A 24,660-nucleotide genomic window follows, 5' to 3' on the forward strand; every position below is an offset into this window, starting at 1 on the left:
GATTTAAAGGCCGCTCCTATTCCTAATCTGCCGCCTGCATATGCTTTGCTGTGCCGGGTTTGCTGAGTTCTGTCCGATTTCCTCAGCAAAATTCCCTTCTGGATTTCGGGATTTTTCTTCGATCTGTCTACTCTGATGCCAGTTCTGTATTCTTCAGGGTGAGTGGTCTTTCCTGTGAATCTGTTCGTTCTGTCATGTAATTTTGTCAAGTCACAATTATTCATTGCCGGTCAGTTGCTGTGAAATAACCATTTTGACAGATGAGATGAGATAGGCCTCGACAACACAGCAACTGAGAAGATCACGTAACGTTGCGCGTTGTACACGCAAGCCCAGGCACTCCATTGATTAAAGATTTTCAGTAATGTCACTACTGCTAACACTGTCTTAACTAGTCTTGTGTTCAGATCAACATTTAATTTGTCATGGTTCTAAGCTTTTATCTCCCATGCACATGATGCAAGACGACCTAGTCAGCTAGTGTGTTTGTATCTGTTTCTACAGATTTTAATTTTATGAATGTGTGGTGGATTTTTTTTTATGTAAATGTACATTTGGGGCTTTTACATTTAAAGACCTTAAAAATACATGTACACACTACAATTTAATTTTAGTAATACTGATATCTTTTAATTTAAATATAATAGGCCTGTTTGTTGCATGCAAAATGCCATGCAGAACATAAACAGGCCACATACATAGCCTTCAATTTATTACTTTTACAATCAAAGCCATAAAGGAATTCAATACATGCGTAACAGGTGAATTCAGTGACTGGAATCATGGCCCACCGGTGCAGAAATAATGCTCCTTGTGAATTGGTGTATCGAGGGATCTACCAGCCTGAGTCATGGTTATTCAGTGCAGTAATGCGCTGATAACATGGCTGGCGTGTTAGCTGTATAACCCAACCAGGCCAAGCATAGACGATCTAGTCCTGTACACTGTAGGCCTACATTGTGCGCCCTGGCATTAGCTGGTCAGGTACCATTGTGCTGCCTTTGTGCTTTTGATCGCCTCTCGACTCATTGGGTGTAACGCTCATTTCATGCCCTCCAATCATCAGAAATCTCCTGGGAGGATTGTCAGTAAAGACTGGGTTGAAGTATCTCCCTACAAGACATGAATTTATGTTGCCTGTGGATTCAGGAATGATTAAATATAGTGCAATGTACACTGTACATGTACCTGAAAGTATCACACAGATACATGTACAAGTTGTGTACAATGTATATTTGTACAGAATTTTATTTGTTTATTGTTTACAAATTAAAAGACCTCATTTGTCATTTTTGTTCTACAGATTTGGCTCTTTATCTTGACTCTGTTATCTCATACATGTAGGCCTATACACAACATTTTCATCGCATTTCCTCCTACCGGTAGGAGCTAAAATTACATACATGTAGTGAATAATATCTGAAATAAGTGACTGACTTTGGGCATATGTTCAATAAAATCAACATATTTTATAAAGTAACTTGTCTTCAAGTATTTCCCACACCCACAGAATTTGGAAAGGAAATCGACTGTTAATTTTGGGTCTGTTAAGGGATTTGAGCTGGACCTGTTAGGATACATTTGTACCTGTTTCTGTTTCTGAAGTAATTTTGCATTCTGCACAATTATGAAATAATGGAGATTGTTTTTCAGGTAGAAAAACACCTTTTTACCATTTGAATATTTATACACCATACATACATGTGTACAAGTCTCATAACCACCATCAACAATTGTATAGATTCCCACTTTATATTCACCTCTGTGCTACAGCCATGGGCTTCGAGTCGAAGGGCCATGGATGTAGTAAGAACTCCATATATTGTTACTCAAAAACTTGAGCATTGTTAGTTCACTATCTGTTGGACACTTAATACTGACACTCAATTATATCTCAAGCCACCTACCTAGGCCCACAATTTGTCAAATTCTGAAGACTATAAATAGCCGTTTTGTTTGAGGAAATGATTCTGAAAGTGTTGAAAGCATGAATGCCCTGCCTTGGGCATTGGAAGTATCTCATTACCTGGAGTAACTTCAGACCTGCTACCTGAATCATGGGTGTTGACTGTCACGCCTTGAGGCAACAGCTCAGAATCATTGGGATGTTGGGCACAGTGAAGGAAATTTGTTCTATAATTTGATTGAAATTGGGGGCAGGGTATCCACATTTCAATGACCTGCCTGTTTGAAGTTTCTTTTCGAAATTGAAAAACTTTGTGAGACAAATTTATACAATTGTAAACTTGTTGTTAAAAGTTCATTCTTTACTTTTAATACAGGCAGAATTTTGGTGTTCAGTAAATTACAAGAATTTTTTTGGGGGGAGGGTGGGAGTTGGAGTTAGCCCCACTAGCAGATCACTAATATTTTGTAATGAACTGTTGCAAATGTCTTCAATCCATAATTGTTTTACTTTTCTGTGAGATGAATTGAACTCAATGCTTTAACCTCTTAAGTATGGAGTTGGTAAACATACATTATATGAAAAGGCAGAGCAAAGGGCATCATCCCATTTAAATAAGCAGAGCGTGAAAGTGTTGAATCACTACACCTGACAATCTGCAACATACACACCCCTGGGCAGGATTGCAATACAACATCTGTCATTGTTAACGTTGATAGACTTGATGATAAATGTCTGGTAATGCTGCCTAAGGGTATTCAGTGGTGTACATTTACTGTGAGCCGTGCAGCCTTGCAGGTGCTACATTAGTGTAATTTCCAATTTTATTTCCCTATTGGTCAGCATGCTACTGTATGTCGTGTTACTGTATGATGCATCTGTCTAGTACAGGTGCCTTTGGAGGATGAGCCTCGCAGGTTTGCACTCTGCTTGAACTCATGGTGTACCGGGACAGTTGTAAAGCAGCTATTCCATAACCATTGCATCCCCATCAGAGATACTCATGTGGTGTTACTGTATTTTCAATACAAAACCTCAAATTTTCTATCAGTAGACTTCAGTAGTTTAGTGTGCACCGTTGCATCCCCATATATATCATGAATGTGGTGTTACTGTATTTTCAATACAAAACCTCAAATTTTTTATCAGTAGACTTCAGTAGTTGTGCATTCAATATTTTAGTGGATACAATTGAGCTGAATGCTAAAATCATACTTTTGCACACAAAAATGAAACTGTGAGATATTCAGTTAGAAAAAGAAAACGTGTTTCATGTTGGAGATGAACAATTCAATGTTTAGGTAAAATACTGTGGTACAATTCCTCGTTTGAATACTGCATCAAGTTCAAGATGACAACGCAGATGAGTCTCTCGCAAAATTGACACAACCGTCTGCATGATACGTTGTCAGGTCCGAGCAAGAAGACCACCAAAAATATCAAAGGTCAGATAGGCTTGACATTCAACAAGCCTCCAGCATCAAGTCCTGTCATCAGGTCCGTCTCCCTTGTTTGCTGAGGAGTCATTTGTCTTGGGAATGCTAACACTCCCCTGACAGTTTACAAGGGAAGAGGATGTGCGGCCCCACACCCGCGTTTTTCATTAAAGCTCCAATGTCTTTGCTTGCTACATATATTGGGCCAAATCTGGGGGATCTCAACTGTCTCCGATTTATCAAGACAAAGGTTATAAATTCCAGGCTGCTTTCGTAGCTCTTGGTTTTTCTAATATGCCCCTTTGGCAGTGTTCAAATTGAACTGTTATTCAAGAAAAAGAAGTGCATGTTTTATTGTAATAAACTTGACGCAAGCTTTACACCTGCTTTTTATACTAGAGTGCAACGTATAATCTCAAACACCAATCCAGGGGGCCAGTGTCATGCAGCTCTTTTAGTGATTTGGTTCACTTCTAGGCAATACTCGGGCCTATCTTTTTCTGTAAGTGTTGTTTTATTATGTGCCTGATAATAAATAAATAAAATATATTCAGATGATTCATGCTTCACACACAAATTTGCTCAGCATAATTATCTTTGTTAAATTGAGCTCAGGCCGGCATATGGGGCATCCTTGAGACCAGCTGAGATCAAGCAAACGATGCGTGAAGGCCCCACGAATCTCTCAGTCAGTGTGGAATAAGCCCTGGCCTGCTTGATTATATATTTTTCTTCCTGGTTCTACTAAAAGAGGGTGAGAAATAAATGTAATTAATGTCTCAGACTGAGAGAAGGAGTTAATCATCCACTGAGTTGATGGAGACACTCAAGGCAATTAAACACTCCACTTGATAAGGCAAATAAATAGCCACACCTGTCCAAGCATCTCTGGCTCAATTTATTGCAGATGCTGGGCACGTAGGCAGAATATCAGATGAGTATCTAGATATGATTTTGTTATGTATAGGTGTCCTTGGTGTCCAGCAGCAAGACCTTGGGAATACCTGAGGCAAACACCTCTCTTCTCTCTGATTTGGATAGGGTTACAGATCTATTTTTTATGGAGGCAACAGAAAAGACGAAGGATAATATACATGTAATTGCATGTACTATCTGAAGGGCATTTTATGGAGAGATTGTAATGCCAGTGTACCTGAACATGAACACAATGTGTGTCTGAATTCTTCACCTTGCATACATGAAAATGCATGCATCTTTTTTTTGTTCCTGAATTATCTTACAAGCAAAAATAAAAATCATTTTTATGAGTTGTCATTACCAGTCCTTTATCATAAGGAGCACACTTCATTCATCATTATGAACAATTATTATTTAAGCTTACGCATGGAATAATCCAAATGAATCAAGGACATCAAGGATGTTGCTCCTTCATAAATGTCCGAAAATGTCACATTTTTTTGTAAATTTTGGAATCGTGCAAATAATTATTTAGAGAATTGATATCAATCCATTCAAATCTACCGTACTCACACATCCTCGTTTGCAAGCTTACATTATCCTGAGATGAAATTCCATGCTCTCTCAATTTACCTTTAAATTTAACAGTGAATAATATACAGCCTCACAACCCCACCCAAATTCCCCTTCTCCCTTTCCATCACATCAATTATGATCCACATACACCGTACACGCAAGTAGAAACTGACATAAATAATGTAATATGAAGGATGAATGTTGTTTCTCCGGCAGACAACAATCAATATTTAGACAACCCACTCCATCAATAATAACACACAGTTGTTGCTGTGCTTTAATACAGGAACTGTTTCTGGTCGGCAGATGTTGGGGTTCGGTGTTTGATTATGACGATTAATGAATGAGATTTCACAGCTGCTTGGCAGATGACTGGGGGGGGGGGGGGGGGCAAAAATCACGCCAGTCAGAAATGAGAAGAAAAAGAAACTGTTACTTATTCAGCCGGAGGCTACAGGCATCATTAACATTGATGCCATGGATACGAGTCGTTTACATGCATGACTGCAGTATGCCAAGACTGCTATGTACACTACATGTAGACAGCATTCATAAACATCTACAATGTACATACTGCATTTAAACATCTTTAAAAATGTTGAAATTAAATGGGCAAATTGTTGATCGGTTGAGTAATGTATCCAATCTGATTTGTGCTGTACGTGTCTGGAAAATTATTACAACAAATGTATTGGATTCATATCGCAGAGTGTGTCTTTAATTTTAATTTTACTTAAGTGCACTTTTTTTCTGGCTCAGTGACTCATGGATGCACTTTGTTTACATTTCATTACAGGCCGAGTCCCATGCATATTTAATCCACTAATGCATCATCTAGATATTCCATTTTGTCTTGCAGGCACCTAGTATTGTGCATTGTACTTTTTCTCCCATCATTTTGTTGCCGTGCTTCATTAAATTTTCTCTCAATGTGTTTTATAAACGTGTGTGCTTTATAAATTTACTAGATTCAATGATGTTTCAATCCTTAAAGAAAGTAAATTATTTTCCAAGCTGCTGTCTTCAGAAAGGCTTTGGTACTCATTCTGCATCATTCTCAATAGCAATTCAAGTCTCTAAGACATGCAATTCTTGGTATGTACCGTAGATGTAGTCTCCATACCTGAACAAGCTTGTATTGTCTGCATCATCGCTCATACAGCATTATTTCCATGTACTTTCATGCCTCATCATTGCACAAATCCCTTCATCAGACATTCCCCAGCACACAGCTGCAACTCCTCAAGCATTCACCGTCCCCATCAGCTACATTCCCCCATCCCCTCAGACAGTTCACCTTCCTGTTTTCTCAAGACACACAAGGGGTAAGATAACAAGCCCTGGGGGGTCTACACATCCCCCATATGTCCCCTCATCACCATCATTCATGTATCTGCTGAGTAGCTCAAGGCATTAAAGCGACTATCTGAGCAATTTTTAAACTTGAATAATCGTGGAGTGAATACTGATTACTATTCTTTCTGTAATTTGTGATGGGCATTTGTGTAATTTCTTTTTCTAAGATGGAATTTCTCTCACAAGACGTACTGCGGACAACACCGAGTGTACAGTGTTTATAAAAATATGTTGATGAAGCTAAAGGCCAAAACCCAATATAAAAAAGGCTGATGTGAGCTTGTGAAGTAAGGGTTAAATCTGGAACAGATTCACATACTCAAAAACAGTGTCTTGTGAAATGCAAAAAAAATATGTCTTCAACTTACTACATGTATAATATGCCAGACTCTGAGGCTCTGAAGATTCAACTTTGTCTTTGATGTTTTGGTTTTTATATAAGCACTCATGTACAGCACCGTGACCTTACTATCCAAATAACAACACTTCATTTGGTTATTTGATTTGAAGACATTTCTGACTGTTTCAACCTATTTTTCAAACCATGCTCACATGTGAAGAAACAACAAAACTCCAGAAACTGAGGAAGCTGTGATCTCTGGATCCTCAACTGCCTGTGATGAGCCGTCCTCTTTAAGGAGGGAGAGAACTATGCAGACGTCAGTGATGTATCTTGGAATTGATCCGATGAGTGGTACCTCCATATTATTGCCATTCAGAGTTATGGGGTCGCCATCCACAAACCAGGCGTTATGAATGGGCGCAGCATCTGTTGCTGAAACATGTACAAATCTGACCTATTCATCTCTGATACATTTCTCAACCCAGGCCAGAACATTGCGCACAGATGTAGATTGCTGCTTCATTTTCTCACTGTATGATCCCATTTCTGTATGACTTGCACCAGCATGTGAACTCTGCACATGTTATTGTCATCAGTGCTAAACTTCCAGCATCGGGAGGAATTTGAAATTGATCCATGCTCACATATACCTTGGTTGGACGATTCCTTAAAAATGCCTCACAAGAAATAAGGGAGATGATTTGGCTGCTCGGGCCAGGGAAAGCCAGTTCCTAATTTGGACTCCTGATCCGTTGATTGAAAGCGTGCACACTGTTTCAGTTTTCTTCTATACAGTGAAGCAAATATTTGTATTGGATGGAGGAAAAGGAACTCCTAATTAACGCGGAAAGTCTTGCCTTCCAGCTTGAATCAATGATGGACTACTGCTGCATCTGATTACAATTTAAATTAGTACATGGCTAGAATGAACATGGGTCATGTATGTAATTATCAAAATGGCAAATCAAGGAAACACCGGGCACGATCGCTTTGTGTGGTCATTTATAATACTTCTGTGTGTGTCATAAACTTTGAAGAATGTATACAATCTGGAAGCCAGTAGTTTGAAATCTTAATGAAGCAAAAGAGATGTTATCAATGTTTCATTTTGGACTCACGAAATCACAAATGTATTCAAAAGAAACATCCATCAAAAATTTTAAAAATCCAGTTTCGAGTTGCAGTGATGTCCCCATTTATGTACAGCCAAATGAAGAGCATTACAGCAGAGATTCTCTTCTCCCATGTGGGCATGAGAGGAACTTGCATCCTGTAAGATCCAGTAGGAATTTCATCCCAAGTGCTTGAGAGGTTATTATCTTGCCTCCTGGCATCTTGGGAAGGCAGGCTGGCCTAGATTCTAATTTCAGCTTTGTCATATATCTGTTAATAGCCCTGCTGTCCCAGATGTGTGACATGCTTCCTTCCAGGCATGCGCTTCTCTCACTGTCTCGCTAGACTTGACTCACGTCTTGCTCGTCTCAGTCATCCTTCCTTCCAGAGAGAACAAGGGAGCATTGCTACATGTAATTCTTACCTGCCTCTTGTAAAAACCAGCAATTCTCAAAATATTCAATTTTGATCATCTTCAAGTAGGCCTATATTTAGATTATATCATATTTATAGTCCTCATCAGACCAAAAGTTGTCCCACTTCCTCCTCAGATGCCTTCTCATTCGTCGAGGCTGTAAGATGCTTGAAAATTCAAATTTCAACAGAACATCATGTCTAAAAGAAGGATTATATAAGCCCAGGATTCACTGATCTCACAGACTTTGTTCATGAAATATACACCTTTGGTCCTTAGAAGTAAGAAGGGCATGTCAGGCTTGAGAGAAGTCTACCGTCTCCATCTCACATGTTTGGGTGTGAATTGCTCCTGGTGCTTGAGTCTAAGAGAGTGTATGGAGAGTGAAATCAGGCCGGGTCTAGACACTTGGAATGCAGAGATCAGCTCAGCCTGTGCACTGGTTGTTATGAGGGAATGTATTAATTATCTTACATCAGTCAGGCGTACTGAGTGTTGGAAATGTACACATGAAGATAGGAAGAGGCCAGTTTGGGGTTGCTGTCATTTACAGGCATTGTTTTCAATGAAATCATTTTTTGCTGCATATGAGGCAAAATCTCTTCATAAATGAATCATTCTAATTCTAAGTGGAATGTTATTTGGCAACTTATGTATGTCATTGCCAGCAATGTTTTCTTTTAAGTGAGATTTTTTTCTCAAGTTGAAATTAATCCAGACTTTAATGAGTCCTATACCAACAACAGGAAGAAGCTAACCCTTACATAAATACCTTCATCTTGAAAGTCAAACCCAGAATATGGTGATATCCCCAGGCTTTGAGTTTAACCTTTGTAGATTTGAACCGCATCAGGTTGTCCAGATGATTTTTAAAACGATTGTTATGGACAAGAAATCAACCTACCAGCAAATATTTGTATTCACTTGAGTTTCATAATCAAGTGCACTATACACACCGGGAACAAAATGAATTGATCGGCTGTCACATTCCTATTGCATTTGTCATACATCATAATTTTGCACGTAAAAGAGGAAGTACATGTACCAAGACTGTGAATTACATGTATATTAAAGACCGCTGTCATTGTGATTGAAGCCTTGAAGGTACAATTTTTCTTTGGCTAGCGCTGTGATACTGATAGTAAACGGGATTGGTTGTTGATGGTAGTGTGAATGTTTTGTGGGCTTGGATGGTTTGCCATTTGAAACTTGTAACAGCTGTGTGCAATGCTTGAATTCTGCCAGGCAGGCTGCAGCCTTTGTAAAGTGTTGGCTGAGTTTAAATATTTAAACATTTGTGTGAAAAACTTTGCATCTACAAAATTAAACATAGTTTCCCATCTTGCGTGGGAGCTGGTGCCCAGAGCAATATTCACAAAGCATGCATCTGATTGATGTACCTTTTGTTAGGTGTTGCGTAGTACCAGATTGTATTAAACCCAACCAATTATTTTTTTTTCAGTAGCATGATTGAGCTGCTCATGTATCATAACACTTGAGAGTTACTGGGATAACAAGGAAACGATGAAGAAACTATGCTCCAGTCTTATCTAAATAGGGTCACATTAATTGATAAGATGATGACAATGGACGATTGTTGAAGTAATATTTACTCATTATTTCGCAATGTTTGTAATCTGTTAGACATTGGGTTTTTTTGTGATGATAAGGTATTTTGTGCTGCAGTAGGGTGTGCCAACGTACATTTAACGTCTCATTCATCTATCGGTCAATAATTTTTTATCATGGCATGTATGTTCAAACGATTAAACATGATCATGTCTAAATTGTTTTGCAATATCCAGATTTTTGAAATTGATAGCCTTGGAATTTTTTTGGGGGGTGGGAATCATTTCATGGACTTTTCATTGTGTGACAATTAAAAATTGCCTAGACCTTAAGTGCATTTATCTAAACTTTGTGAAGCAATGTAGCCTCAACATGTCAACACCAAGTTTTTGTAAAATTTTTCCTCAGTTTATATCACATGTCATAGTTCAGTGCTACTGTTTAAAACTTCTTTTTTTTTTCAAATCACAATTTATCAGTTGTGCATGTCTTGCATAACAAGATTTCTCATTATTGCAACCACAGTAAGAGGTCGATAACATTTTCCACAAAGACCTAGTTAATCTGTAATATGATATCCGCTGAAATCTTCAGGAAGCCCACATAATCAAATTATTAACCCGCATGAAATGATGAAAGAGACATTTGTTCTTTCCAGTGCCTGTTTTTTCCACTACTTCATGAAAGGCCTCCTGTCGCGCATTGCCCATGCATTCCTGATATTCAGCCAGCGTGAAGGTTCAATTCTCAATATGTTCCCACCACTTCCGCTTTCTTCTTTTCAACCCAGGCAGTGTGTGAGGCAGCCCGCTGAGCGAATGTTCTTCCAATGACCATGAACCGAGACTCATGATGTGTTACATTATTCTTGTGGTTCATTCATGTTGCTCAGCAGTCAGCAGCATTGCCATCATGGAGAGAGGGCTTAGATTGTGGGAGGGGCCACGATACCTTTTCTCTCATGAATTGGCCACATATGGTCATGTTAATAATAGAACATTACTGCCTGTCTGCATTCCACAAAATGGGTGACATTTTCTGCGTTAAACCATGGAGGAAGGAATTAAACCACCACTGTGTCGTAAATGAAACTACACCCACAATTTCTACGAAAAGGAAAACCATATCCACTAATGGCCATCATGACCCAAAAATCTGGATTTATTGTATAAATACACAACACCATATACCAGATTATTACTTTCATATATTTGAATTATATTTAAATGCCACAAAGCGTTAAGGGGAATCAATTTCTCAAAAAGTAGGAATGAGCAAAATCAGCTGGTCACCAGTCACATGCATTGTGATTCTTATGATGTTTTAGCTGGAAGTCTGTTTTTGCTTGCCACATTGGTCAGCTTTTGGCCCCTAGATCCACCATCAAAGGTCAAGCTTGTCTGTAACCCTTCAGGTTATTACCTCAGACCAACATGAAAATAAACATTAACGACCAGCAACAAAACCAGCTTTTCATCCACACCAGCTGATGGTGGGATGCATGAAGAATTGGGAGCTGATTGGGTGGGATTGTTGAGTGGCCAGACATCCCAAGGTCTCCTCATTCACAAGATATATGGGATCGGAGGACATTGTCCATCCTTTCCACGGAGATGATGGATGGGAGGCCTAGATCCTTGACAGGAAATCAATGGGGATATCCCTGTTAACCTTGTCATCATAAACATGTCTGTGAAAACCTGATGTGGCACAATACAATGGGAAGCAAAGTTTATATAGGATGACTGTAGAATGGGTGGTTGTGTGGTAACTGCGGATTTTGGTTAAATTCACGGAGCTATTAATGGAGGAAAGAGCCTGACAGATAATCGATGGGGATATTCCTTTTAACCTCATCAGCACGTTTCGACTTATGTTTGGGAAATCTTATTTGAAGAGATTGGACGGAATTGTGTAGGACACACTGTGAAAGTGTGAGTTGTAAGGTCGGTGGGCTTCACGATATATTCAAATCTTGCTGCAGATTTGGTTTTCAAGTTTGAGTAGAGCAAAAGTGGGAGTCAATAATGGGAATTTCCCATTCCATCATCACAAAATGAAAATCTGATTTGTTGCCTAATTGTAAAGAGATAAAAATTCTCAGAACAGAATGCCCATATTTTGATTCAATTTTTGCACTTGGACTGTATAGATACATTCGCATGATTCTAAAACAAACGATTCAAATACAGGATTTCTTAATGCCAATGACTTCAAAGTAGGGTTCGGTATCTGTTACACAATATGCATGGAAATGCAATGAATTAATAATGGCACTTTTACAGATGTAATTATCGTTCACTCGTGCATTAAGAAAGCATATGTTCAGATGCATGCATTGTGAATACATTGTGTATCACATCAGTCTCCCAAATTATGTGAAACTGTAAGCCTCAGATATTGGGCCAGATTCAGTTTCTATGCTCTTTATTTTTGTGTTTTCACATAATTTATTAACTTTGGCTCTATACAATACATGTACAGGTATAACTTGTGGCCTTCTGATTTCCAACACAAAGCCAGAACATTTTGCGCAAACACAGGATATTTAGTTAAAGAGACAAAGTCAACTTGAACTAACTCACTTACACTCATGTCCGCATTGAATTATAATCAGTCTGACTCACAAGTCATAACTCATTCATCATGGATGTGTGTTTAATCGTCACCCCCTTCAACAATCAATTTTGAAACTTGAAACAGGTGCTTGGACAACAGAAAAACTGAAATCAAATTGAAAATTGAATTGAGAAATGACTGAAGTGACGGGAAAGGTCAAAAGTTGACTGATCATTATATATAAACCTTGGGTTAGGCAGTTGGTTTGAAGGCTGGGTGATAATTCATTCTGACTGCATGGATTGATCTGTCTGACCAAATTCTGATAACTATATTGATAAATGCTGCAAATCTACGTCTAATGAATATTTCCACTTGGACAGGAAATGTCACATTAGATTCATGAATGAATAATGTATACTGTATGTGTTGTATCAGTTCACGACAGACCCAATTTGAAATGGGAGCTGATGATTTCCAGAGAATAACAGTTAACTCAGTGGCAGATCTGGGGGGGGGGGGGGGTCAGTAGTATCTGTCAAATATCATATTATTGTATTCCTTATGTATTTTTCTACATGTTTGTACATTTTGCACAGAATGACATCATTGAAATAAATGTTAAAGAATGAATGAATAAACAAATCTCTAAACATCCCCCACCCCCCCCCCCCAAAAAACGTGTCTGTTCTGATTCAGATAACAATGCCGGCAGCCTACAGTACAGCTTTTTTTTTTCTAGCCAGATGTGGCAATGCTTATTTGTGTTGTTCTTTCCAAATCCTGTACCACAACATATGGTACAGATATGATGTACACAACGCTCTGGGTGTGTCTTCACTCTCGTAAAAATACTGAAGATGGGTAATTTCATCCAATTTGTTTCCAGACAAACTGTTTCACTCACGGTACAAGTGACTGATTGGCTAAACCAGGTGTGAAAACATTCCACAATTTGGGGAGATTTTTACAACAGACCGGTGGGGGATCAACAGTGGCTGGAAATTCAGCTCTGGCCAGTGGTGGCTGGAATTGGCCCAGTAAAACCACACATTGGGGGGATAATTTCATTGTGTTTTTTATTAGTTTTGGCTGGATGGTGTGAAGTGATTGATGAATGAGATGTGAGTGGTTTTATGGTAAGCCTGGTATTGTCATCAAATCCTGAGTTGTGGGTTTCAAGTAGTCTGGCTTCTAGCCACAACAATTTTAGGTTTGCTACCAAAAAGTCAGTTGGCCAATTCAAACGGTGATTTTGATCTTAAAGGTGCAGCAATATCCTGAAAGGTTGTTGCTTTTGTCATAGTGAAATCTGTGACTCTTGTGAAAATCTAATGATGTGACACTGTACATGTAGGTGATGGTCATTTGCTCAATGGTCATTTGGAGTATGAACAGGAATGATGTCTTACAGAAAATTAAACCGTTTGACAGATACCCGCTATCTTTGTGGTCATGTGGTAATGGGGGGAATTTCAATAGAAATACATCCCATCATGCTTAGGATACAACGGCATGATGGGACATATTTCAATTGAAATGCCCCCTGGAGATTACCACGTGACCACAAAGATGACAGTATCTGTGAAACAGCTTAAAACCACAGTATGAGTTGAACACATTCATGTACATTTTGTACTTCGAAAGTCTCTACTTTTCCCAGGCAACAAAGACCGGCATTAATGTAACCAGAGAAGTATGTTTTCTCAATATTTTCCGCTCTCTTTCACCTTCCCAGATTGATGTAATCTCGGATTAAGTGATTCAGCACCACGATCATCATCATCATCACCCTCCGGTGGCTCCCAGACACGAGGTGTGACTCGGGACCCTCAACAGAGTCAAGCTATTAGCTGATTAGAAACACACAGGCGGGAGGTGGATTGAGAAAGCCGACCAGCCAATTAGAGTGTGCTCAGAGATTCACCCTGAACACTCATATGCCATATGGTGAGGATCTCCATCCTTGTACACGTGTGATTGTTGTGTCAGACCATGGTCAGGCATCGTCACTAGCTGATCCTGTCCCCCCTCTCCCTCTGTCCTTCCTGCTCACCAGACAGTGACTGATCATTTCATGCATTGGAGATGAGTCTGGTAAGTTTGTAGCCGAGATTGCGCATACTATTCACTTATAGTCCAGGATTTGGCCAATTCTTCATTTAAGCTAATTGCACTGTTGTATGCTGATCTAATCTTATTTCATTCTGGATATATTTTATGAGTCACTTAAGCCCTGTCCGCACTGGACTTTTTTTGGTCAAACTAACCGAGACTATGGGTACTTTTCCCATTTTAAGTCCAGTGCGGACAGCCTAGGACGTTTTCCTCTCGGTTACTTTTCCTGAGTCCAGCGGTTACTTTTACTGGCCAACTGCTGCCCAGGAAAACTTCCCACGCGCCCAGGAAAAATGACCAGGTCACTTTTCCCGAGACGATAAGTCCAGTGCGGACAGTGCGAGTCGGTAAAAGCGGCTCAGGAAAGCGTACATCCGGCCCGAGCGCCCCGTTATGCATACAGAGACCGCACGAACCTGCACGTGCAGTGGCCAAAGATTTTGTAGAAACACGCTGCGGTGTATCATCAAGTCGGAGCGGTAAAATCTCGTTAAAATATATATTTCAACGGACAAATACATACACAGAGAAGAGAGATCACGTTCTGAGAATTAATTTGCGGAAATTCTCTTTCTCCACCGATGTATGTTATTTTCTACGATCCAAATTCATCCTGATACGCTACTGTAGTCATGCACTGAACATCATGGTCCGGTACCGTACGTAGGCCGTAGTCACTGGTTCCTGGCCCACATCATAGCTTCGATTCTGTAAGCATGCGATGGGAACCAACGAATACTGATGGCACTGCTGCCGCACGGAACATTGTACAGCGGCATGGCTTCGACGACGTGCATCACAAATGCGTCAGAATTATAGGCCTTTTCGTCAAGATTTAGCGTGTCAAGATGAAATAATATCGTGTAAACGATTATGTTGTGCATGCAAATGGCGTGTGTAATAATACTGTGCGTATCGGCGGCTGAAAATGTGATCGGCAATTTGTTTTCTGTGTACGGTGAGTCATTATACTGACACTGTGACAGCTCGGTTACTTCTCCCACGCGGTCTGGGTAAATTTTCCCGTGTCGAAAGTCCAAGTGCGGACAGTGGTCACATTTGACCATTTCTCATTTTACCATCGTCTCGGTAAAACCTTCCCAAAAAAAAGTCCAGTGCGGACACGGCTTAAGTATGCGAGTTTGTGCTTGAGGATGGTAGTTTGGTGTATCATTAATTCATCTCAACTTAACCCATCAACTAAACAACAAAGAAACTTAAAATGTGTAAGTTCACTTTTAAACAGTATGGTTGGAGAAAGAAGAGTGCGCATAGGATATGGTATTCTCAAGAACACAGGTTCAAGTTCTCCTTCAGCCAATTTTTATTATTGTACACTAAAGCCAAGGGCAATTAATGTTTTGGGTTTGCAGCTAATAAGGGATATATATAGCACTTCAGTGCATCATGTTGCTGCTATCTTGCGCAGAAGTTAGATTAAGTTTAACTAGAAGCAAGTCACAGTATATTGACCTGACTAATTCTTTTTACAATGTCTTCAACTTGTTGTTTACCTGCTAAACTCTGTCTGCTCTTAACAGACAAACAGAAAAGTGTTAACAAGTCACTTATGATGATCAAGTGTTTGAAATTTACTTAAGCTTTACAAACATCCCTCTGCTTGTGAATACAAACACAGATGTGCAGTGCCACAGTTTCCCAACATAAAATTTTGGTGTGAATTATTGAAAGGTTGTGCTTTTAGATATTGTCATAAATCATGCGTGCCATCACAGCCATCACTGTTTTTACAGCACAGTGCTGCAAGCAAAGACAATGGTAAATTTTAATCACTGAGAAATTGTTCTAGATTGACCTACATTGGGTGAACTTGGAAAGGAGAAGAAACATGGAGTTCATGTATTGAATTTTAATATAGTAGAACAGTATGTTTTTGCACATAATGTCAACAGAAGGCTATGCCAATGAACAGATGGTGCTATCCATGTTCATGCTCTGCATCATTCGTTCCAAGAAACAGGAATATCATTTTTTGGTTCATCACGCCGAGAATTCTTATTTGCATTACACCGTACTTGTCATTTTGCTCTTTCTTCCTACAGTGTCTTCAATGTTCACCAACAAGTTTGGCTTCTATGAGTTTTTTGTTACCAATGTCTGCAAGCGGACAGCCAAGATTTGACATCGGGTGAATGACCCCAGTCAATCCAGGTGAGAATGAAAGAGAAGACCTGGATATTGATCAGTCTGGGCAGTCAGTTTGAATGAAGTGAATGAAGGGAGGGGGTTAACAGCACGCGGTGCTAAACCTGTAGGATTAAAGACCCTGGCAGAAAAATCTAAGCTGAGTTTGAGTGTGGGTATTAAGGTTTAAAGAAGGGGGTATGAAGTGGGGATGAGTGGGTTGAGGTTAGGCTCCTGGCGTTTGCGTGAATGGAATGGGGATTTGATTGTGACTGGCTCTGAGGATCTGGATGACTGTGGATATGACTTGATAATCTCATGATACCCCAGTCTGTCTGTCTAGTCTACATGAAGGATTTGGAAACAGTCTAGAGTCATTTGTGTTTCTCAACAGATTATGAGGCCATTTGGCACAGTGCAATATTTCAGATTTTTGACCATTCTCACTCTTGACTGATAAACATACAAATATTTGTGATGCAGGGATAAACCTTCTAAAATCAATCACACTTATGGGTTTCTTCTACAGTTGTTAGTACCCGATACAAGTGCATGTATCTACAATGTCTATCCAGTTAGTCTAGCCATTATGGGCTCAATTTAAGGCCTTTTCAAACCAGACAATCTTGTTAGCGGCCCTGGGGTGATGCAGGGTCCAGCACAAGCCAAGTTTTTCCAGGTGCATGTACTTTTCTGCCAAATCCAAATTACAATAAAAAAGCAATGCATACAATTTGTGTACATGTATCACTCAGTGGCCTATTTCCATTTTTCCCCAAAACACACCATGAACTTCTTGACACACATTAGTGTTGAGGGAACCGGATTGGCATGTTCTGGGTTTCAGCTGCTCATTGTGCATGTGTAGTGCAGACAGCATCTCAACCAGGCACATATGTAGGATGTATAACAGAGTTGTCATTGACAATAGAACGATGGGGTGGTCACGTCTATTTCTTAGTGCCCGGTACCAGTGTACTTTCTATTGTTGCAATTCTTTGCCCTCCATTAGCCATCCCTGACAGAAGAAGATAAATTGATTTCTGGGATGTTTGTGCAGAACTGTACATTTGAAGTCAGGCAAAACCTACCTAGTGCCTTATTTAGATCAGTGAATCTTTTTTCCCCCCCAGTCTTAACATTTTGTTGTCCATTGCATGTCTCTCTAAATGGGATGACTATTTTTGTGTGTTCAACTGCATGTACTAAGATAACTTGACAAATTTAGCAAAATGGTGAATTTTTTTTTTACAAATGTTTGATAAAATATTAGTTTGTTACGAGAACAAAACAAGTAGAGGAAATAGTTTCTTGAGTCTGAAGCAAAACACCTTAAGATGTGTGGTGTAGACAGGCCAAACAATTGTTGAGAACACACTAGTTGAAAGTCAGAAATGAGCACCCAGAGATATGGCTATTGTCTGCTTGTTCCTAAGCTGTGTAAATGGTCCGTGTCCTAGGTAATGTAATTGTGGCAGACCTAGACACAAAAGCTCTAGAAAAGATATTCAGACTGCTAGCTGTGTGCAGTGTCTTTTACATGGTCATGAGAGGTTGAAACCGCAACCTTTTATTTCAATCTGTAATCCGTAGATTAATTATTATGCAGGAAAGGCCTGGCGTTGTGCCTCTAATCCAGTTTATCCTGTATGGCGAGGGATTTAATCCCTCGCTAGTGATTCATCCCTCCTATTTGGGGGATTATCCGGATCAGCTTTCCTGAAAGAAAAGGTCACAGGATAAACACCGCAGTCCAAATCACTGTTGAGGGTCAGTATTAAGATTCAGGCTTAGAAATAAACTGGATTGTTACTTGCAGTCTGCTCTCAAGGAAAAACTCCATAAATATATTCAAACACTTGCAGATATCTGTGAAGCCACCATGGATCTATGAAGATACACACTCTGCCCCCTCTTCCCCTCCCCCCCCCCCACGTTACATGAACTTTTTAAACATTTGCAGACATTTACTTATTTTAGGATTAAATGTATGTTGTAAAGTCAAATGTTTTGATGCACAGGTCGGTCACTAGTGACTGCCCCAAAAAACTGTTACAATCTGTGCGTCTAATCCAAATAATCCATGCACCAAAAGGTTAATGCCACAATCTGGTGTCGAAATTTTGCTATCAAGCATTTTCTTCCTTCAAAATTAATTTAAACGCTCATAAATTTTCAGCCTTAAAGTACACCGGGTTGAAGCAACATACATCCAGAGGGTCTAGGGGTTTGAACTGTTTGATGAGAAATTTGAGATTTGTTTTGCCATTTGGCCCATTAAACCCATTTTCCTTGCTCTTTGGGTCAACACACCTCCCGGTATAGTTGTACATCTGCAGGTATTTGTGATTGACCCACAAAACTCAAATACAACTCGGCTGACCCAGGCACATTATAGTGCAACGTGATACCGTGTAATGTTTCAGATAATTGCCACTGAACCTCACAAACCAGACAGTTATGACAAACAAGATTTATGGTACATTTCACTTTGAGTGAAGCTTTGATGCCAAACCCAGCACCGACTATTTTCTTTTTTTTTATGAGGGGGGGTAGGAAGATGGAGATTCCGACATTTGGTAAAATACTTGAGTTGGGGGTGGGGGCTGCATCCAGCTCGTTTGGTATTTATAACAGGCTTGGTAACTTAATCATGAAATCCAGCCTTACACATATTAAATTAAAATTGCCTTAACACCTGGACCGGCCTGGAGTAAGGGAAGGGAACTGGGGTTATTTGAAGACAGAGTGGTCATTCAGAAATAAAAGTGGGTCAAGAGTCGTCACCAAAAGGGCTGATTTTTCTTGGATTAAAAAAAAAAACAGTGTATGTGTTGTGCAGATATTTACAAGCCACGTGTAATTGGGTGTAGAGGTTTTTAAAAGTCTTTTGATATACATAATGTATTTAATAAACTGCAAAATGTACGCAAATGATCTTTGTGCATATGGCGTCTACAGACTATTATGGTGTGGATTTCCCTTGGGGTCACAGGAAAGGGGGTCACATTGCCTTGCAAGGGGGCGCGGCCAAAAAAAGAAACACACATAGCAAAAGGGGGTTCAACAGCTACAAACTTTGAAACTTTGAAAAGAACCTTTTGAAAGATCGCATGTATTATATTTTCAAACCTGGGGCTAGAAATAAAACCCTGCATGTTTATCAGCATTTGAAACGAGTTTCATGGGTTGAATGAACCCTCTTTTTTGTCAATTCAATGTGAAAAAAAATAAACTGAATGTATCAAATGTTGATGTTTGTGCCACCAAGGAAGTAAGATATCTTGTCTGGTTTCCCAAGGGAAAGTGGTCTGAGTGATCCCCGTCTTTGCTGCTTGATCTAAGCAAACAAGAAGAGACATGAGAGCTGGCATAGGACAGAAACTTCAGGCTGGATGTACCCATGTTAGTTTTTCCTCCGATGAAGTGTTTTGAACCCACGGGCCAGTAATCTCCAGCTGAAAGAATATTGCACGTTTCGTGGAGGTACACGTGTTAGTTTTCTGGTTTTAGTTGACCTCAAAATGTTGCGTGTCAATCCCAGCTTGAGGAGGCTTCAGTCGTCTGCCATTCTTGATCTGAAGCCTGGTTAGTTATTCTCATGTAGGGCTTGCTGATGTGCTTGCAATTCTTCTGGGAACCCAAATGAATGCTGCAAACTGGAGTTTGGATTAGGACTGTCATTGTCAATCTGCCGTGTTCAACAATATTTTGTTTTCTTCTCATTTGGGAAGCAACTCAAGATATTGCTTGAAGGAATTTATCGTATAAAAAACTAGGGTAAAACAACTACCAGATTCCTTCATCAGCATTACAAGACTGACTGAAAATTTGGAATTGAAGTGCACACTCAGTTACATACATGTACATGGTCTAGTTTTTACATTTTTTTAAAAACGTATTATATAATATATAAAAATCAAAGAATCAAAAATCAAATTGAAAAAAAATTAAACATTAAAGTTTCTCGTGTAAACTTGTAGGGAGAACATGAAGTAACGGAACAGGTAAATTTTGGCCAAAACTTTGTCATGTATATCCATTTAATACATGTAGTTTGTCTACAGCTTTTTCTACAGTATTTTGTCTGCAAAGCAGCGGTTAGATAAAGTTCAACCATACAATATACACAATAGTGGCATTCATTTATGCACAGACAAGCGTAGTCAGGTACATCCAACCCTGACATCATACCTGCAGGTTTCATTTTGTCTACTAAACACAGACCACCCCTGCATGACCTCTTCATAAATGCTACAAGTGCCAAACCTAACTAGATGAACAATGAGAGCCTAACATTCAAGTCCCCTGAATGTGCAGGCTACAGATGAACAAACACTGGTAGCGCAACATGAACAATGGATCCCCATCGACCTGTCTGGCGGTGTAGTACTAGTAGCCAGGCAGTATGAGTAGATTGTAGGCTTATAATCCCAGAATGATTTACAGAGTGTTTCCTCCATCTGTCCTTCCTTTCCCTGGGTGATGGATGGGGTCTGTGGAAAGCTGGGATTACTTGTTTTGTTTGGGTGGATGTGGATGTGAACTGTTTAACCAGAGGTTGCATGTAATTTATGCTGTAAGGGAGTTACAATGTGGTATGGGGGTCACATGTACTGTAGTTCAGTCAACAAGCAAAAAATGTGTGGGGACAATTGTACCGAGTCACCAACATGGGAGCTAGCAGATTTCTAGAATGTTTGATCAGCAGTGTTGATCCTTTGTTGTTTTTTCACACAAGAAACACAAATGGTTTGGAAAGTTTGGATTAACTTTACACAAAAGCATCTCCCACCATTCCTCCATCCTTTTTATAGCTCCATGCTCCAACCCACCTCCCCAAGTCTCACCCATGACACTTGCAGAACTGATTCATGCAAAGTGCATTTGTTTTGCTCGGGGGAATATCCAATCAAACCTTCACAATTTTGTAATAGTGGACTCAGCCATCTAGACCCTTGTGTGTGTTGGTCTACAGGCCCAGCCTGTGTCTTTTATCCTTTACAAGTGCTTGTTTTGAATTTAACAAAATCTTACCTACCCCAACATTGACGTTGTTGTGTTTATGGACTCCTGGGCAGGTTAAAGAGCAAGGCCTAACCCTATAGACAGTAGTAATTTATTTTATTGCACCTGTGATTAGGTCTTAAGTGGACTCCACCCTGACATTGCAATAACCTCCCCTATGTACATACAGCCATTATAATACCCCATGCATTCAAGCAGCACTGTGCACACACTGCAAAGTCCAATAGGCAAATGACCTGACGGTGTCTCTGGTCAGGGCCATAGCCAGTGAGGTTTGAGCCCTTGTACAAACAGTGCGCTATTGCTCCCACCATTGTAAGGCAGGCTTGCACTTGTGCTAAGCTTTTCATTCAACCACCGTGTTCGCTTGCATCAACACCCATATCTTTTTGCATGGACCATAAGAGAGCAGGCTTGGATTGGACTCGACAACATTTTTTGAATCCTATTTTGTCGTACTCATAGATTCCATGCCTCATATCTGGACTTAGCGAAGAAGGAAGAAGAGTTCAAGAATTTCTACTGAGTTTTCAGAGGTGAGTTTTTCAAAATGTTTTCAGTTGGAGATTTAATAACTCAAATTTGTGGTCCTTATGTAAAACTGTTTGTTGAACCAGTTCCTAGTGCTTTTACCTTCAAAGTCACATGAAGGCCTAAATTTTGTCATCAAATTTCAAATTTGAAGTCCTCCTTTCAACAACCAAAAATCATTTTCATTATGTTAATTACTGACCAACTTATTGTTCAGAATACTTATCAGTACTATCATGACTACGTTGATAAAACAAGGATGAGTAAGACTGTATTGTGCTAAGTATTGGATTTTTTTTAGCCAGGCTGTACATTGTAAGATAAAAATCACCAAAAGTTGTGTGAGCTTGTTTACATTGACCCACTTTTTCTCTCACTGGGAATTAAAGAAAGAGCCGACCTCTAAATGATATGAAATACAATACATCTAGGGCAGTTGCTGTACCAAAAATGGCCAGCAGTTCTGATCTGGACTTGGATTGCATTCTCCAGATTGTAAACATTTGGAGGTGGATGTAATGGCTTTTCCTGTTATTTTTCCCCTGGGGGTTGTAAAATATCAAAGCAGATTGGAGGGGATTGGAGATATAAATATAGGCATTGGGATTATTGAACCAGTACCCAGTAGCATTATGATAAACACAACCGGACAATAAGTGAGCACAAAACACATTTTTCTCCAAAACTTTTAAAGATGTCGTGAGGGCGATTGACTGAATATTGCATTGAAAAAAGGCAGGCGTTGTTTTTTCAGGAACTTTGTTTATAAAGTTGGAGATATTGTTAAAGATAAACATGAGGCTGAATTGTTTATATTATGTGTATTCTCTGTGTTGTCTTCGCTTTGTAAGAGTTGTTTTGGGAACCTTATCCTTTGCAATTGCATGAGAGACCTGTTGAATGACACATGAACATTTGAAGCAAACTGGAGTGTTTGCAGAAGAGTGTGGTGTATGTCATTCTACATGGTGAAATCGGAGACGGGTCTTCGCATTGGAAAACAGAGAGTGACAAGTTGAGAAAAGAAGAGCGGCTCAAAGTGTGTACTAATATTTCCCAAGCATATTGGCGAATGCATTCTGTCGTCAACATTGACTGCCAGTACATTTGATACCCATGTCCGTTCCCAACATACTCAGACCGTACTGCGCCTACGAAAACGATACTGTAGGCACAACCCATTTTCAAGGCAATTTGAGATTTCTTGTCTGTCCTGCCACGGTCGTTTGCGATGAATCACTCAGATACAAATACACATTTCACAAATTAACAGATTTCTGTCTGTCAGTGCACATTAGTCCTTGTAATTGGCACACTAGCCAAGTTGTTGATGCAAACCCACTATGAAGGATGATGCAAGAAATGAATAGATTTCAGTGGATGATCTTCAATATGTGTATAACTTCAGTCAGATTTCTGCACCACTCCCCCAGCTACATTACACCTGTTACATTCACAAACATAAATAGACCTAGACTGGTCATAAATCAACAAGATAGAATTAACGCATTTAGTGCGCAGATTCTAATCAATTTACATGGCAGGTGTTAAAGTTAATGAGGCTATATAGCCAGCCCTGATAAACCTAATAGCCCCAATCAGGGACTGTGCCCCTGCACAACTATGCCTGAAGTGTCTACAGTGTCACAAAGGTCATAAATCACATCTATTAACCCAAACAAATCCAAGTCCTTGCATTCAAAGGTTTTCTGGATAGTTGTCCAGTTTCCTTCATATTTCTTTCCTAATATTGAAATTTAACAAGAAATCAAGATTTGCCTTAAAGCTACAGTCCATCATTTGTAATTCGTGCATTTTGTTCGTTTGAAGCAACAAAAGAGTTCAAAATCCAATGAAGGATACTAAGCAACTAACCTGATACAGTTTCAGCTAAGCTTCAGCTGTACATTTCGAGAAAAACAGCATTCTAAGATCTCAATTTCAAATCAAAAGTTACTGAATCATGTTTTGAATTGCAGCTATACGCGATGTCGCGCACTGATCCGACGAATTATAACAACCGCGCGCGCGCGTGTGCGTCTTTCCAATACTTGTGCGCGCTGTGCTGAATAACAAAACGAATTACTAATTTAAATTTTCCTACGGTGCTTCTTAAGAATCACCGTTGGAAATGCCTTCTTTCGTTGATTACTTCAAAATGACAGCTTCCCAGAAAGAATAATTTCACAGGGAGTTTAGTTCCCTTACTATCTTTCAACCAAGTTTGTTTTTCAACAATGATTACGCCAGTTACTTTTCGGATGGCTGCAAATGATGGACTCTACCTTTAAGTTGGAAATTCCATGCCCGAGTCATCACTTTTCCTCAAGTTAAAGATAAAAACAGGATACCCAAATTCAAACTGGGTTTAACCAAAATTCAAAATGTGGGTACCTGAAAAGACCCCTAGACAACAATCCAATAACTAGAGCATACATGTAGTACCTCAGCATCCTATTTTCTTGGCCTGAAGCCTCACAGTTGTTGAGCTTGGACTTGACAAATCACCCACTCCGCCCCCTCTGACCCAGGGGCACCACGAAGGTCCAGCATTATTGGAGCAACCTCCTTGTAGTTTACCCCCATCTCATCACTCCCATCTCAGACCCAGTCTGACCCTTACAAGTCTTAAGTGCCTGTTCCTTGA

General features: G+C 39.7%; 1 protein-coding gene across 2 annotated transcripts in view; it reads left to right on the top strand.

The window, feature by feature from the left end:
• The first annotated feature begins 25 nt into the window (after positions 1 to 25).
• LOC119727624 (ankyrin repeat domain-containing protein 50-like) overlaps positions 26 to 24,660 on the top strand; it is a 48,892-nt gene continuing 24,257 nt past the window's right edge. Inside the window, exons 1-4 of one of the 2 annotated variants that reach the window (XM_038199585.1) lie at positions 26 to 158; positions 13,930 to 14,292; positions 14,546 to 14,547; positions 21,948 to 22,018. The gene's annotated coding sequence lies outside the window, so the exon portion shown is untranslated. Of the gene's footprint in view, positions 159 to 13,929; positions 14,293 to 14,545; positions 14,548 to 16,372; positions 16,482 to 21,947; positions 22,019 to 24,660 lie in introns of both variants that reach the window. The other variant, XM_038199583.1, reaches the window with a different exon arrangement.

The sequence above is a fragment of the Patiria miniata genome, unplaced genomic scaffold (genome assembly GCF_015706575.1).
Source record: "Patiria miniata isolate m_02_andy unplaced genomic scaffold, ASM1570657v1 HiC_scaffold_20, whole genome shotgun sequence".
In the NCBI taxonomy this organism is placed as follows: domain Eukaryota; kingdom Metazoa; phylum Echinodermata; class Asteroidea; order Valvatida; family Asterinidae; genus Patiria; species Patiria miniata.